Source organism: Nelumbo nucifera, chromosome 4 (genome assembly GCF_055504915.1).
Source record: "Nelumbo nucifera cultivar China Antique chromosome 4, China Antique-T2T, whole genome shotgun sequence".
NCBI classification, from domain to species: Eukaryota; Viridiplantae; Streptophyta; class Magnoliopsida; order Proteales; family Nelumbonaceae; genus Nelumbo; species Nelumbo nucifera.
Window position 1 is genome coordinate 53,891,709 of NC_142652.1, and position 15,169 is coordinate 53,906,877.

At 47.0% G+C, this 15,169-nt stretch overlaps 4 non-coding genes and 28 pseudogenes across 4 annotated transcripts; all 32 read right to left on the reverse strand.

The window, feature by feature from the left end:
• Window positions 1–246: 246 nt before the first annotated feature.
• On the reverse strand, window positions 247–365 carry LOC148800239 (5S ribosomal RNA). Its single transcript, XR_016070622.1, has one exon. It is a non-coding gene; the product is annotated as a 5S ribosomal RNA (ribosomal RNA).
• A 355-nt stretch (window positions 366–720) lies between these two features.
• Window positions 721–839, reverse strand: LOC148800240 (5S ribosomal RNA; annotated as a pseudogene).
• Window positions 840–1,193: 354 nt separating this feature from the next.
• LOC148800241 (5S ribosomal RNA) lies at window positions 1,194–1,312 on the reverse strand. The gene has a single exon (XR_016073698.1). It is a non-coding gene; the product is annotated as a 5S ribosomal RNA (ribosomal RNA).
• A 354-nt stretch (window positions 1,313–1,666) lies between these two features.
• Window positions 1,667–1,785, reverse strand: LOC148800242 (5S ribosomal RNA; annotated as a pseudogene).
• Window positions 1,786–2,140: 355 nt separating this feature from the next.
• LOC148800243 (5S ribosomal RNA) lies at window positions 2,141–2,259 on the reverse strand (annotated as a pseudogene).
• A 355-nt stretch (window positions 2,260–2,614) lies between these two features.
• On the reverse strand, window positions 2,615–2,733 carry LOC148800244 (5S ribosomal RNA; annotated as a pseudogene).
• A 354-nt stretch (window positions 2,734–3,087) lies between these two features.
• LOC148800245 (5S ribosomal RNA) lies at window positions 3,088–3,206 on the reverse strand (annotated as a pseudogene).
• A 354-nt stretch (window positions 3,207–3,560) lies between these two features.
• Window positions 3,561–3,679, reverse strand: LOC148800246 (5S ribosomal RNA; annotated as a pseudogene).
• Window positions 3,680–4,033: 354 nt separating this feature from the next.
• Window positions 4,034–4,152, reverse strand: LOC148800247 (5S ribosomal RNA; annotated as a pseudogene).
• A 347-nt stretch (window positions 4,153–4,499) lies between these two features.
• On the reverse strand, window positions 4,500–4,618 carry LOC148800248 (5S ribosomal RNA). The gene has a single exon (XR_016070623.1). It is a non-coding gene; the product is annotated as a 5S ribosomal RNA (ribosomal RNA).
• A 355-nt stretch (window positions 4,619–4,973) lies between these two features.
• Window positions 4,974–5,092, reverse strand: LOC148800249 (5S ribosomal RNA; annotated as a pseudogene).
• A 354-nt stretch (window positions 5,093–5,446) lies between these two features.
• Window positions 5,447–5,565, reverse strand: LOC148800250 (5S ribosomal RNA). The gene has a single exon (XR_016073699.1). It is a non-coding gene; the product is annotated as a 5S ribosomal RNA (ribosomal RNA).
• Window positions 5,566–5,919: 354 nt separating this feature from the next.
• LOC148800251 (5S ribosomal RNA) lies at window positions 5,920–6,038 on the reverse strand (annotated as a pseudogene).
• A 355-nt stretch (window positions 6,039–6,393) lies between these two features.
• On the reverse strand, window positions 6,394–6,512 carry LOC148800252 (5S ribosomal RNA; annotated as a pseudogene).
• Window positions 6,513–6,867: 355 nt separating this feature from the next.
• Window positions 6,868–6,986, reverse strand: LOC148800253 (5S ribosomal RNA; annotated as a pseudogene).
• A 354-nt stretch (window positions 6,987–7,340) lies between these two features.
• LOC148800254 (5S ribosomal RNA) lies at window positions 7,341–7,459 on the reverse strand (annotated as a pseudogene).
• A 354-nt stretch (window positions 7,460–7,813) lies between these two features.
• On the reverse strand, window positions 7,814–7,932 carry LOC148800255 (5S ribosomal RNA; annotated as a pseudogene).
• A 354-nt stretch (window positions 7,933–8,286) lies between these two features.
• On the reverse strand, window positions 8,287–8,405 carry LOC148800256 (5S ribosomal RNA; annotated as a pseudogene).
• Window positions 8,406–8,759: 354 nt separating this feature from the next.
• Window positions 8,760–8,878, reverse strand: LOC148800257 (5S ribosomal RNA; annotated as a pseudogene).
• A 354-nt stretch (window positions 8,879–9,232) lies between these two features.
• On the reverse strand, window positions 9,233–9,351 carry LOC148800258 (5S ribosomal RNA; annotated as a pseudogene).
• A 354-nt stretch (window positions 9,352–9,705) lies between these two features.
• LOC148800259 (5S ribosomal RNA) lies at window positions 9,706–9,824 on the reverse strand (annotated as a pseudogene).
• Window positions 9,825–10,178: 354 nt separating this feature from the next.
• LOC148800260 (5S ribosomal RNA) lies at window positions 10,179–10,297 on the reverse strand (annotated as a pseudogene).
• A 354-nt stretch (window positions 10,298–10,651) lies between these two features.
• On the reverse strand, window positions 10,652–10,770 carry LOC148800261 (5S ribosomal RNA; annotated as a pseudogene).
• A 354-nt stretch (window positions 10,771–11,124) lies between these two features.
• LOC148800262 (5S ribosomal RNA) lies at window positions 11,125–11,243 on the reverse strand (annotated as a pseudogene).
• Window positions 11,244–11,597: 354 nt separating this feature from the next.
• LOC148800263 (5S ribosomal RNA) lies at window positions 11,598–11,716 on the reverse strand (annotated as a pseudogene).
• Window positions 11,717–11,913: 197 nt separating this feature from the next.
• On the reverse strand, window positions 11,914–12,032 carry LOC148800264 (5S ribosomal RNA; annotated as a pseudogene).
• A 355-nt stretch (window positions 12,033–12,387) lies between these two features.
• On the reverse strand, window positions 12,388–12,506 carry LOC148800265 (5S ribosomal RNA; annotated as a pseudogene).
• Window positions 12,507–12,860: 354 nt separating this feature from the next.
• LOC148800266 (5S ribosomal RNA) lies at window positions 12,861–12,979 on the reverse strand (annotated as a pseudogene).
• Window positions 12,980–13,333: 354 nt separating this feature from the next.
• Window positions 13,334–13,452, reverse strand: LOC148800267 (5S ribosomal RNA; annotated as a pseudogene).
• A 354-nt stretch (window positions 13,453–13,806) lies between these two features.
• LOC148800268 (5S ribosomal RNA) lies at window positions 13,807–13,925 on the reverse strand (annotated as a pseudogene).
• A 354-nt stretch (window positions 13,926–14,279) lies between these two features.
• Window positions 14,280–14,398, reverse strand: LOC148800269 (5S ribosomal RNA; annotated as a pseudogene).
• A 354-nt stretch (window positions 14,399–14,752) lies between these two features.
• On the reverse strand, window positions 14,753–14,871 carry LOC148800270 (5S ribosomal RNA; annotated as a pseudogene).
• Window positions 14,872–15,169: the final 298 nt, after the last annotated feature.

Genomic DNA, 15,169 nt, shown 5'->3' on the forward strand with positions numbered 1-15,169 from the left:
AACCGTGCACAAGCTCCTACGTGAGCGGAGTGTTTGCTTTTTAGATCTGCCGCACCACTGGAATACTATCGCGGGGCCCACAATGCACGACGAATGCCAAAAGCCCGGTTCTTGCATGGTTCCAATTCAGTAATGACGGTCGTGCCGCAAATGGTCCGAGTATTCGGCACGTTGTTTGCGTTTGTCTCGCCGAAACGACAAATGGAATTTGCAAACACGATATCGAAATAAAATATTAATAAAATTGGGGTGCAACACGAGGACTTCCCAAGAGGTCACCCATCCTACTACTACTCTCGCCCAAGCACACTTAACTTCGGAGTTCTGATGGGATCCGGTGCGTTAGTGCTTGTCTGATCGCACCCGTTTAATTCATGCTCGCTTAGATCTTTATGCACTCTCTTGCTCCCCTCCATTAATTGTTTTAGACTTGAAAAAATTGTGTATGCAGCCTTCCTCCCTTAGTAACCGTGCACAAGCTCCTACGTGGGTGGAGTGTTTGTTTTTCAGATCTGCCGCACCTCCGGATAGATGCAATACTATCGCGGGGCCCACAATGCATGACGAATGCCAAAAGCCCGGTTTTTGCACGGTTCCCATTCAGTAATGACGATCGTGCCGCAAATGGTCCGAGTATCCGACGCGTTGTTTGCGTTTGTCTCGCCGAAACGACAAATGGAATTTGCAAATACGATATCGAAATAAAATATTAATAAAATTGGGGTGCAACACGAGGACTTCCCAGAAGGTCACCCATCCTACTAGTACTCTCGCCCAAGCACGCTTAACTTCGGAGTTCTGATGGGATCCGATACATTAGTGCTGGTACGATCGCACCTGTTTAACTCATGCTCGCTTAGATCTTTAAGCACTATCTTGCTCCCCTCCATTAATTGTTTTAGACTTCAAAAAACTGTGTATGCAGCTTTCCCCCCTTGGTAACCGTGCACAAGCTCCTACGTGAGCGGAGTGTTTGCTTTTCAGATCTGCCGCAACCCCGGATAGATGCAATACTATCGCGGGGCCAACAATGCATGACGAATGCCGAAAGCCCGGTTATTGCACCGTTCCCATTCAGTAATGACGATCGTCCCGCGAGTGGTCCGAGTATCCGACGCGTTGTTTCCAGTTGTCTCGCCGAAACAACAAATGTAATTTGCAAATACAAATCAAAATAATATATTAATAAAATTGGGATGCAACACGAGGACTTCCCTGGAGGTCACCCATCCTAGTACTACTCTCGCCCAAGCACGCTTAACTTCGGAGTTCTGATGGGATCCGGTGCATTAGTGCTGGTGTGATCGCACCCGTTTAATTCATTCTCGTTTAGATCTTTATGCACTATTTTGCTCCCCTCCATTAATTGTTTTAGACTTGAAAAAATTTTGTATGCAGCCTTCCTCCCTTGGTAACCGTGCACAAGCTCTTACGTGAGCGGAGTGTTTGTTTCTCAGATCTGCCGCACCCCCGGATAGATGCAATTCTATTGCGGGGCTGACAATGCATGACGAATGCCGAAAGCCCGGTTCTTGCACCGTTCCCATTCAGTAATGACGATCGTCCCGCAAGTGGTCCGAGTATCCGACGCGTTGTTTACAGTTGTCACGCCGAAACAACAAATGGAATTTGCAAATACAAATCAAAATAAAATATTAATAAAATTGGGGTGCAACACGAGGACTTCCCAGGAGATCACCCATCCTAATACTACTCTCGTTCAAGCATGCTTAACTTCGGTGTGCTGATGGGATCCGGTGCATTAGTGCTGGTATGATCGCACCCATTTAATTCATGCTCGCTTAGATCTTTATGCACTATTTTGCTCCCCTCCATTAATTGTTTTAGACTTGAAAAAAATGTGTATGCAGCCTTCTTCCCTTGGTAACCGTGCACAAGCTCCTACGTGAGCGGAGTGTTTGTTTTTCAGATCTGCAGCACCCCCGGATAAATGCAATACTATCGCGGGGCCCACAATGCACGACGAATGCCAAAAGCACGGTTTTTGCACGGTTCCCATTCTGTAATGACGATCGTGCCGCAAATGGTCCGAGTATCCGACGCGTTGTTTCCAGTTGTCTCGCCGAAACAACAAATGGAATTTGCAAATACGAAATCAAAATAAAATATTAATAAAATTGAGGTGCAACAAGAGGACTTCCCAGGAGGTCACCCTTCCTAGAAATACTCTCGCCCAAGCACTCTTAACTTCGGAGTTCTGATGGGATCCGGTGCATTAGTGCTGGTATGATCGCACCCGCTTAATTCATGCTCGCTTAGATCTTTATGCACTATCTTGCTCCCCTCCATTAATTGTTTTAGACTTGAAAAAACTGTGTATGCCGCCTTCTTCCCTTGGTAACCGTGCACAAGCTACTACGTGAGCGGAGTGTTTGCTTTTCAGATCTGCAGCACCCCCGGATAGATGCAATACTATCACGAGGCCCACAATGCATGACGAATGCCGAAAGCCCGGTTCTTGCACCGTTCCCATTCAGTAATGACGATCGCGCCGCAAGTGGTCCGAGTATCCGACGCGTTGTTTCCAGTTGTCTCGCCGAAACAACAAATGGAATTTGCAAATACGAAATCAAAATAAAATATTAATAAAATTGAGGTGCAACATGAGGACTTCCCAGGAGGTCACCCATCCTAGAACTACTCTCGCCCAAGCACGCTAAACTTCGGAGTTCTGATGGGATCCGGTGCATTAGTGCTGGTATGATCGAACCCATTTAATTCACGTTCGCTTAGATCCTTTTGCACTATCTTGCTCCCCTCCATTAATTGTTTTAGACTTGAAAAAACTGTGTATACCGCCTTCCTCCCTTGGTAACCGTGCACAAGCTCCTACGTGAGCGGAGTGTTTGCTTTTCAGATCTGCCGCACCCCCGGATAGATGCAATACTATCACGGGGCCCAGAATGCATGACGAATGCCGAAAGCCCGGTTCTTGCACCGTTCCCATTCAGTAATGACGATCGTGCCGCAAGTGGTCCGAGTATCCGACGCTTTGTTTCCAGTTGTCTCGCCGAAACAACAAATGGAATTTGCAAATACAAATAAAAAAAAAATATTAATAAAATTGGGGTGCAACACGAGGATTTCCCACGAGGTCACCCATCCTAATACTACACTCGGCCAAGCACGCTTAACTTCGGTGTGCTGATGGGATCCGGTGCATGAGTGCTGGTATGATCGCACCCATTTAATTCATGCTCGCTTAGATCTTTATGCAGTATCTTGATCCCCTCCATTAATTGTTTTAGACTTGAAAAAACTGTGTATGCCGCCTTCCTCCCTTGGTAACCGTGCACAAGCTCCTACGTGAGCGGAGTGTTTGCTTTTCAGATCTGCCGCACCGCCGGATTGATGCAATACTATCACGGGGCCCACAATGCATGACGAATGCCGAAAGCCCGGTTGTTGCACCGTTCCCATTCAGTAATGACGATCGTGCCACAAGTGGTCCGAGTATCCGACGCGTTGTTTCCAGTTGTCTCGCCGAAACAACAAATGGAATTTGCAAATACAAATCAAAATAAAATATTAATAAAATTGGGGTGCAACACGAGGACTTCCCAAGAGGTCACCCGTCCTAGTACTACTCTCGGCCAAGCACGTTTAACTTCAGAGTTCTGATGGGATCCGGTGCATTAGTGCTAGTATGGACGCACCCATTTAATTCATTCTCGCTTAGATCTTTATGCACTATCTTGCTCCCCTCCATTAATTGTTTTAGACTTGAAAAAACTGTGTATGCCGCCTTCCTCCCTTGGTAACCGTGCACAAGCTTTTACGTGAGCGGAGTGTTTGCTTTTCAGATCTGCCGCACCGCCGGATAGATGCAATACTATCACGGGGCCCACAATGCATGACGAATGCCGAAAGCCCGGTTCTTGCACCGTTCCCATTCAGTAATGACGATCGTGCCACAAGTGGTCCGAGTATCCGACGCGTTGTTTACAGTTGTCACGCCGAAACAACAAATGGAATTTGCAAATACAAATCAAAATAAAATATTAATAAAATTGGGGTGCAACACGAGGATTTCCCACGAGGTCACCCATCCTAGTACTACACTCGGCCAAGCACGCTTAACTTCGGTGTGCTGATGGGATCCGGTGCATGAGTGCTGGTATGATCGCACCCATTTAATTCATGCTCGCTTAGATCTTTATGCAGTATCTTGCTCCCCTCCATTAATTGTTTTAGACTTGAAAAAACTGTGTATGCCGCCTTCCTCCCTTGGTAACCGTGCACAAGCTCCTACGTGAGCGGAGTGTTTGCTTTTTAGATCTGCCGCACCACTGGAATACTATCGCGGGGCCCACAATGCACGACGAATGCCAAAAGCCCGGTTCTTGCATGGTTCCAATTCAGTAATGACGGTCGTGCCGCAAATGGTCCGAGTATTCGGCACGTTGTTTGCGTTTGTCTCGCCGAAACGACAAATGGAATTTGCAAACACGATATCGAAATAAAATATTAATAAAATTGGGGTGCAACACGAGGACTTCCCAAGAGGTCACCCATCCTACTACTACTCTCGCCCAAGCACACTTAACTTCGGAGTTCTGATGGGATCCGGTGCGTTAGTGCTTGTCTGATCGCACCCGTTTAATTCATGCTCGCTTAGATCTTTATGCACTCTCTTGCTCCCCTCCATTAATTGTTTTAGACTTGAAAAAATTGTGTATGCAGCCTTCCTCCCTTAGTAACCGTGCACAAGCTCCTACGTGGGTGGAGTGTTTGTTTTTCAGATCTGCCGCACCTCCGGATAGATGCAATACTATCGCGGGGCCCACAATGCATGACGAATGCCAAAAGCCCGGTTTTTGCACGGTTCCCATTCAGTAATGACGATCGTGCCGCAAATGGTCCGAGTATCCGACGCGTTGTTTGCGTTTGTCTCGCCGAAACGACAAATGGAATTTGCAAATACGATATCGAAATAAAATATTAATAAAATTGGGGTGCAACACGAGGACTTCCCAGAAGGTCACCCATCCTACTAGTACTCTCGCCCAAGCACGCTTAACTTCGGAGTTCTGATGGGATCCGATACATTAGTGCTGGTACGATCGCACCTGTTTAACTCATGCTCGCTTAGATCTTTAAGCACTATCTTGCTCCCCTCCATTAATTGTTTTAGACTTCAAAAAACTGTGTATGCAGCTTTCCCCCCTTGGTAACCGTGCACAAGCTCCTACGTGAGCGGAGTGTTTGCTTTTCAGATCTGCCGCAACCCCGGATAGATGCAATACTATCGCGGGGCCAACAATGCATGACGAATGCCGAAAGCCCGGTTATTGCACCGTTCCCATTCAGTAATGACGATCGTCCCGCGAGTGGTCCGAGTATCCGACGCGTTGTTTCCAGTTGTCTCGCCGAAACAACAAATGTAATTTGCAAATACAAATCAAAATAATATATTAATAAAATTGGGATGCAACACGAGGACTTCCCTGGAGGTCACCCATCCTAGTACTACTCTCGCCCAAGCACGCTTAACTTCGGAGTTCTGATGGGATCCGGTGCATTAGTGCTGGTGTGATCGCACCCGTTTAATTCATTCTCGTTTAGATCTTTATGCACTATTTTGCTCCCCTCCATTAATTGTTTTAGACTTGAAAAAATTTTGTATGCAGCCTTCCTCCCTTGGTAACCGTGCACAAGCTCTTACGTGAGCGGAGTGTTTGTTTCTCAGATCTGCCGCACCCCCGGATAGATGCAATTCTATTGCGGGGCTGACAATGCATGACGAATGCCGAAAGCCCGGTTCTTGCACCGTTCCCATTCAGTAATGACGATCGTCCCGCAAGTGGTCCGAGTATCCGACGCGTTGTTTACAGTTGTCACGCCGAAACAACAAATGGAATTTGCAAATACAAATCAAAATAAAATATTAATAAAATTGGGGTGCAACACGAGGACTTCCCAGGAGATCACCCATCCTAATACTACTCTCGTTCAAGCATGCTTAACTTCGGTGTGCTGATGGGATCCGGTGCATTAGTGCTGGTATGATCGCACCCATTTAATTCATGCTCGCTTAGATCTTTATGCACTATTTTGCTCCCCTCCATTAATTGTTTTAGACTTGAAAAAAATGTGTATGCAGCCTTCTTCCCTTGGTAACCGTGCACAAGCTCCTACGTGAGCGGAGTGTTTGTTTTTCAGATCTGCAGCACCCCCGGATAAATGCAATACTATCGCGGGGCCCACAATGCACGACGAATGCCAAAAGCACGGTTTTTGCACGGTTCCCATTCTGTAATGACGATCGTGCCGCAAATGGTCCGAGTATCCGACGCGTTGTTTCCAGTTGTCTCGCCGAAACAACAAATGGAATTTGCAAATACGAAATCAAAATAAAATATTAATAAAATTGAGGTGCAACAAGAGGACTTCCCAGGAGGTCACCCTTCCTAGAAATACTCTCGCCCAAGCACTCTTAACTTCGGAGTTCTGATGGGATCCGGTGCATTAGTGCTGGTATGATCGCACCCGCTTAATTCATGCTCGCTTAGATCTTTATGCACTATCTTGCTCCCCTCCATTAATTGTTTTAGACTTGAAAAAACTGTGTATGCCGCCTTCTTCCCTTGGTAACCGTGCACAAGCTACTACGTGAGCGGAGTGTTTGCTTTTCAGATCTGCAGCACCCCCGGATAGATGCAATACTATCACGAGGCCCACAATGCATGACGAATGCCGAAAGCCCGGTTCTTGCACCGTTCCCATTCAGTAATGACGATCGCGCCGCAAGTGGTCCGAGTATCCGACGCGTTGTTTCCAGTTGTCTCGCCGAAACAACAAATGGAATTTGCAAATACGAAATCAAAATAAAATATTAATAAAATTGAGGTGCAACATGAGGACTTCCCAGGAGGTCACCCATCCTAGAACTACTCTCGCCCAAGCACGCTAAACTTCGGAGTTCTGATGGGATCCGGTGCATTAGTGCTGGTATGATCGAACCCATTTAATTCACCTTCGCTTAGATCCTTTTGCACTATCTTGCTCCCCTCCATTAATTGTTTTAGACTTGAAAAAACTGTGTATACCGCCTTCCTCCCTTGGTAACCGTGCACAAGCTCCTACGTGAGCGGAGTGTTTGCTTTTCAGATGTGCCGCACCCCCGGATAGATGCAATACTATCACGGGGCCCAGAATGCATGACGAATGCCGAAAGCCCGGTTCTTGCACCGTTCCCATTCAGTAATGACGATCGTGCCGCAAGTGGTCCGAGTATCCGACGCTTTGTTTCCAGTTGTCTCGCCGAAACAACAAATGGAATTTGCAAATACAAATAAAAAAAAAATATTAATAAAATTGGGGTGCAACACGAGGATTTCCCACGAGGTCACCCATCCTAATACTACACTCGGCCAAGCACGCTTAACTTCGGTGTGCTGATGGGATCCGATGCATGAGTGCTGGTATGATCGCACCCATTTAATTCATGCTCGCTTAGATCTTTATGCAGTATCTTGATCCCCTCCATTAATTGTTTTAGACTTGAAAAAACTGTGTATGCCGCCTTCCTCCCTTGGTAACCGTGCACAAGCTCCTACGTGAGCGGAGTGTTTGCTTTTCAGATCTGCCGCACCGCCGGATTGATGCAATACTATCACGGGGCCCACAATGCATGACGAATGCCGAAAGCCCGGTTGTTGCACCGTTCCCATTCAGTAATGACGATCGTGCCACAAGTGGTCCGAGTATCCGACGCGTTGTTTCCAGTTGTCTCGCCGAAACAACAAATGGAATTTGCAAATACAAATCAAAATAAAATATTAATAAAATTGGGGTGCAACACGAGGACTTCCCAAGAGGTCACCCGTCCTAGTACTACTCTCGGCCAAGCACGTTTAACTTCAGAGTTCTGATGGGATCCGGTGCATTAGTGCTAGTATGGACGCACCCATTTAATTCATTCTCGCTTAGATCTTTATGCACTATCTTGCTCCCCTCCATTAATTGTTTTAGACTTGAAAAAACTGTGTATGCCGCCTTCCTCCCTTGGTAACCGTGCACAAGCTTTTACGTGAGCGGAGTGTTTGCTTTTCAGATCTGCCGCACCGCCGGATAGATGCAATACTATCACGGGGCCCACAATGCATGACGAATGCCGAAAGCCCGGTTCTTGCACCGTTCCCATTCAGTAATGACGATCGTGCCACAAGTGGTCCGAGTATCCGACGCGTTGTTTACAGTTGTCACGCCGAAACAACAAATGGAATTTGCAAATACAAATCAAAATAAAATATTAATAAAATTGGGGTGCAACACGAGGATTTCCCACGAGGTCACCCATCCTAGTACTACACTCGGCCAAGCACGCTTAACTTCGGTGTGCTGATGGGATCCGGTGCATGAGTGCTGGTATGATCGCACCCATTTAATTCATGCTCGCTTAGATCTTTATGCAGTATCTTGCTCCCCTCCATTAATTGTTTTAGACTTGAAAAAACTGTGTATGCCGCCTTCCTCCCTTGGTAACCGTGCACAAGCTCCTACGTGAGCGGAGTGTTTGCTTTTCAGATCTGCCGCACCCCCGGATAGATGCAATACTATCACGGGGCCCAGAATGCATGACGAATGTCGAAAGCCCGGTTCTTGCACTGTTCCCATTCAGTAATGACGATCGTGCCGCAAGTGGTCCGAGTATCCGACGCGTTGTTTCCAGTTGTCTCGCCGAAACAACAAATGGAATTTGCAAATACAAATCAAAATAAAATATTAATAAAATTGGGGTGCAACACAAGGATTTCCCACGAGGTCACCCATCCTATTACTACACTCGGCCAAGCACGCTTAACATCGGTGTGCTGATGGGATCCGGTGCATGAGTGCTGGTATGATCGCACCCATTTAATTCATGCTCGCTTAGATCTTTATGCAGTATCTTGCTCCCCTCCATTAATTGTTTTAGACTTGAAAAAACTGTGTATGCCGCCTTCCTCCCTTGGTAACCGTGCACAAGCTCCTACGTGAGCGGAGTGTTTGCTTTTCAGATCTGCCGCACCGCCGGATAGATGCAATACTATCACGGGGCCCACAATGCATGACGAATGCCGAAAGCCCGGTTCTTGCACCGTTCCCATTCAGTAATGACGATCGTGCCACAAGTGGTCCGAGTATCCGACGCGTTCTTTACAGTTGTCACGCCGAAACAACAAATGGAATTTGCAAATGCAAATCAAAATAAAATATTAATAAAATTGGGGTGCAACACGAGGATTTCCCACGAGGTCACCCATCCTAGTACTACACTCGGCCAAGCACGCTTAACTTCGGTGTGCTGATGGGATCCGGTGCATGAGTGCTGGTATGATCGCACCCATTTAATTCATGCTCGCTTAGATCTTTATGCAGTATCTTGCTCCCCTCCATTAATTGTTTTAGACTTGAAAAAACTGTGTATGCCGCCTTCCTCCCTTGGTAACCGTGCACAAGCTCCTACGTGAGCGGAGTGTTTGCTTTTCAGATCTGCCGCACCGCCGGATTGATGCAATACTATCACGGGGCCCACAATGCATGACGAATGCCGAAAGCCCGGTTGTTGCACCGTTCCCATTCAGTAATGACGATCGTGCCACAAGTGGTCCGAGTATCCGACGCGTTGTTTCCAGTTGTCTCGCCGAAACAACAAATGGAATTTGCAAATACAAATCAAAATAAAATATTAATAAAATTGGGGTGCAACACGAGGACTTCCCAAGAGGTCACCCGTCCTAGTACTACTCTCGGCCAAGCACGTTTAACTTCAGAGTTCTGATGGGATCCGGTGCATTAGTGCTAGTATGGACGCACCCATTTAATTCATTCTCGCTTAGATCTTTATGCACTATCTTGCTCCCCTCCATTAATTGTTTTAGACTTGAAAAAACTGTGTATGCCGCCTTCCTCCCTTGGTAACCGTGCACAAGCTTTTACGTGAGCGGAGTGTTTGCTTTTCAGATCTGCCGCACCGCCGGATAGATGCAATACTATCACGGGGCCCACAATGCATGACGAATGCCGAAAGCCCGGTTCTTGCACCGTTCCCATTCAGTAATGACGATCGTGCCACAAGTGGTCCGAGTATCCGACGCGTTGTTTACAGTTGTCACGCCGAAACAACAAATGGAATTTGCAAATACAAATCAAAATAAAATATTAATAAAATTGGGGTGCAACACGAGGATTTCCCACGAGGTCACCCATCCTAGTACTACACTCGGCCAAGCACGCTTAACTTCGGTGTGCTGATGGGATCCGGTGCATGAGTGCTGGTATGATCGCACCCATTTAATTCATGCTCGCTTAGATCTTTATGCAGTATCTTGCTCCCCTCCATTAATTGTTTTAGACTTGAAAAAACTGTGTATGCCGCCTTCCTCCCTTGGTAACCGTGCACAAGCTCCTACGTGAGCGGAGTGTTTGCTTTTCAGATCTGCCGCACCCCCGGATAGATGCAATACTATCACGGGGCCCAGAATGCATGACGAATGCCGAAAGCCCGGTTCTTGCACTGTTCCCATTCAGTAATGACGATCGTGCCGCAAGTGGTCCGAGTATCCGACGCGTTGTTTCCAGTTGTCTCGCCGAAACAACAAATGGAATTTGCAAATACAAATCAAAATAAAATATTAATAAAATTGGGGTGCAACACGAGGATTTCCCACGAGGTCACCCATCCTATTACTACACTCGGCCAAGCACGCTTAACATCGGTGTGCTGATGGGATCCGGTGCATGAGTGCTGGTATGATCGCACCCATTTAATTCATGCTCGCTTAGATCTTTATGCAGTATCTTGCTCCCCTCCATTAATTGTTTTAGACTTGAAAAAACTGTGTATGCCGCCTTCCTCCCTTGGTAACCGTGCACAAGCTCCTACGTGAGCGGAGTGTTTGCTTTTCAGATCTGCCGCACCGCCGGATAGATGCAATACTATCACGGGGCCCACAATGCATGACGAATGCCGAAAGCCCGGTTCTTGCACCGTTCCCATTCAGTAATGACGATCGTGCCACAAGTGGTCCGAGTATCCGACGCGTTCTTTACAGTTGTCACGCCGAAACAACAAATGGAATTTGCAAATGCAAATCAAAATAAAATATTAATAAAATTGGGGTGCAACACGAGGATTTCCCACGAGGTCACCCATCCTAGTACTACACTCGGCCAAGCACGCTTAACTTCGGTGTGCTGATGGGATCCGGTGCATGAGTGCTGGTATGATCGCACCCATTTAATTCATGCTCGCTTAGATCTTTATGCAGTATCTTGCTCCCCTCCATTAATTGTTTTAGACTTGAAAAAACTGTGTATGCCGCCTTCCTCCCTTGGTAACCGTGCACAAGCTCCTACGTGAGCGGAGTGTTTGATTTTCAGATCTGCCGCACCGCCGGTTTGATGCAATACTATCACGGGGCCCACAATGCATGACGAATGCCGAAAGCCCGGTTGTTGCACCGTTCCCATTCAGTAATGACGATCGTGCCACAAGTGGTCCGAGTATCCGACGCGTTGTTTCCAGTTGTCTCGCCGAAACAACAAATGGAATTTGCAAATACAAATCAAAATAAAATATTAATAAAATTGGGGTGCAACACGAGGACTTCCCAAGAGGTCACCCGTCCTAGTACTACTCTCGGCCAAGCACGTTTAACTTCAGAGTTCTGATGGGATCCGGTGCATTAGTGCTAGTATGGACGCACCCATTTAATTCATTCTCGCTTAGATCTTTATGCACTATCTTGCTCCCCTCCAAAAGCACGGTTTTTGCACGGTTCCCATTCTGTAATGACGATCGTGCCGCAAATGGTCCGAGTATCCGACGCGTTGTTTCCAGTTGTCTCGCCGAAACAATAAATGGAATTTGCAAATACGAAATCAAAATAAAATATTAATAAAATTGAGGTGCAACAAGAGGACTTCCCAGGAGGTCACCCTTCCTAGAAATACTCTCGCCCAAGCACTCTTAACTTCGGAGTTCTGATGGGATCCGGTGCATTAGTGCTGGTATGATCGCACCCGCTTAATTCATGCTCGCTTAGATCTTTATGAACTATCTTGCTCCCCTCCATTAATTGTTTTAGACTTGAAAAAACTGTGTATGCCGCCTTCTTCCCTTGGTAACCGTGCACAAGCTACTACGTGAGCGGAGTGTTTGCTTTTCAGATCTGCAGCACCCCCGGATAGATGCAATACTATCACGAGGCCCACAATGCATGACGAATGCCGAAAGCCCGGTTCTTGCACCGTTCCCATTCAGTAATGACGATCGCGCCGCAAGTGGTCCGAGTATCCGACGCGTTGTTTCCAGTTGTCTCGCCGAAACAACAAATGGAATTTGCAAATACGAAATCAAAATAAAATATTAATAAAATTGAGGTGCAACATGAGGACTTCCCAGGAGGTCACCCATCCTAGAACTACTCTCGCCCAAGCACGCTAAACTTCGGAGTTCTGATGGGATCCGGTGCATTAGTGCTGGTATGATCGAACCCATTTAATTCACGTTCGCTTAGATCCTTTTGCACTATCTTGCTCCCCTCCATTAATTGTTTTAGACTTGAAAAAACTGTGTATACCGCCTTCCTCCCTTGGTAACCGTGCACAAGCTCCTACGTGAGCGGAGTGTTTGCTTTTCAGATCTGCCGCACCCCCGGATAGATGCAATACTATCACGGGGCCCAGAATGCATGACGAATGCCGAAAGCCCGGTTCTTGCACCGTTCCCATTCAGTAATGACGATCGTGCCGCAAGTGGTCCGAGTATCCGACGCTTTGTTTCCAGTTGTCTCGCCGAAACAACAAATGGAATTTGCAAATACAAATAAAAAAAAAATATTAATAAAATTGGGGTGCAACACGAGGATTTCCCACGAGGTCACCCATCCTAATACTACACTCGGCCAAGCACGCTTAACTTCGGTGTGCTGATGGGATCCGGTGCATGAGTGCTGGTATGATCGCACCCATTTAATTCATGCTCGCTTAGATCTTTATGCAGTATCTTGATCCCCTCCATTAATTGTTTTAGACTTGAAAAAACTGTGTATGCCGCCTTCCTCCCTTGGTAACCGTGCACAAGCTCCTACGTGAGCGGAGTGTTTGCTTTTCAGATCTGCCGCACCGCCGGATTGATGCAATACTATCACGGGGCCCACAATGCATGACGAATGCCGAAAGCCCGGTTGTTGCACCGTTCCCATTCAGTAATGACGATCGTGCCACAAGTGGTCCGAGTATCCGACGCGTTGTTTCCAGTTGTCTCGCCGAAACAACAAATGGAATTTGCAAATACAAATCAAAATAAAATATTAATAAAATTGGGGTGCAACACGAGGACTTCCCAAGAGGTCACCCGTCCTAGTACTACTCTCGGCCAAGCACGTTTAACTTCAGAGTTCTGATGGGATCCGGTGCATTAGTGCTAGTATGGACGCACCCATTTAATTCATTCTCGCTTAGATCTTTATGCACTATCTTGCTCCCCTCCATTAATTGTTTTAGACTTGAAAAAACTGTGTATGCCGCCTTCCTCCCTTGGTAACCGTGCACAAGCTTTTACGTGAGCGGAGTGTTTGCTTTTCAGATCTGCCGCACCGCCGGATAGATGCAATACTATCACGGGGCCCACAATGCATGACGAATGCCGAAAGCCCGGTTCTTGCACCGTTCCCATTCAGTAATGACGATCGTGCCACAAGTGGTCCGAGTATCCGACGCGTTGTTTACAGTTGTCACGCCGAAACAACAAATGGAATTTGCAAATACAAATCAAAATAAAATATTAATAAAATTGGGGTGCAACACGAGGATTTCCCACGAGGTCACCCATCCTAGTACTACACTCGGCCAAGCACGCTTAACTTCGGTGTGCTGATGGGATCCGGTGCATGAGTGCTGGTATGATCGCACCCATTTAATTCATGCTCGCTTAGATCTTTATGCAGTATCTTGCTCCCCTCCATTAATTGTTTTAGACTTGAAAAAACTGTGTATGCCGCCTTCCTCCCTTGGTAACCGTGCACAAGCTCCTACGTGAGCGGAGTGTTTGCTTTTCAGATCTGCCGCACCCCCGGATAGATGCAATACTATCACGGGGCCCAGAATGCATGACGAATGCCGAAAGCCCGGTTCTTGCACTGTTCCCATTCAGTAATGACGATCGTGCCGCAAGTGGTCCGAGTATCCGACGCGTTGTTTCCAGTTGTCTCGCCGAAACAACAAATGGAATTTGCAAATACAAATCAAAATAAAATATTAATAAAATTGGGGTGCAACACGAGGATTTCCCACGAGGTCACCCATCCTATTACTACACTCGGCCAAGCACGCTTAACATCGGTGTGCTGATGGGATCCGGTGCATGAGTGCTGGTATGATCGCACCCATTTAATTCATGCTCGCTTAGATCTTTATGCAGTATCTTGCTCCCCTCCATTAATTGTTTTAGACTTGAAAAAACTGTGTATGCCGCCTTCCTCCCTTGGTAACCGTGCACAAGCTCCTACGTGAGCGGAGTGTTTGCTTTTCAGATCTGCCGCACCGCCGGATAGATGCAATACTATCACGGGGCCCACAATGCATGACGAATGCCGAAAGCCCGGTTCTTGCACCGTTCCCATTCAGTAATGACGATCGTGCCACAAGTGGTCCGAGTATCCGACGCGTTCTTTACAGTTGTCACGCCGAAACAACAAATGGAATTTGCAAATGCAAATCAAAATAAAATATTAATAAAATTGGGGTGCAACACGAGGATTTCCCACGAGGTCACCCATCCTAGTACTACACTCGGCCAAGCACGCTTAACTTCGGTGTGCTGATGGGATCCGGTGCATGAGTGCTGGTATGATCGCACCCATTTAATTCATGCTCGCTTAGATCTTTATGCAGTATCTTGCTCCCCTCCATTAATTGTTTTAGACTTGAAAAAACTGTGTATGCCGCCTTCCTCCCTTGGTAACCGTGCACAAGCTCCTACGTGAGCGGAGTGTTTGATTTTCAGATCTGCCGCACCGCCGGTTTGATGCAATACTATCACGGGGCCCACAATGCATGACGAATGCCGAAAGCCCGGTTGTTGCACCGTTCCCATTCAGTAATGACGATCGTGCCACAAGTGGTCCGAGTATCCGACGCGTTGTTTCCAGTTGTCTCG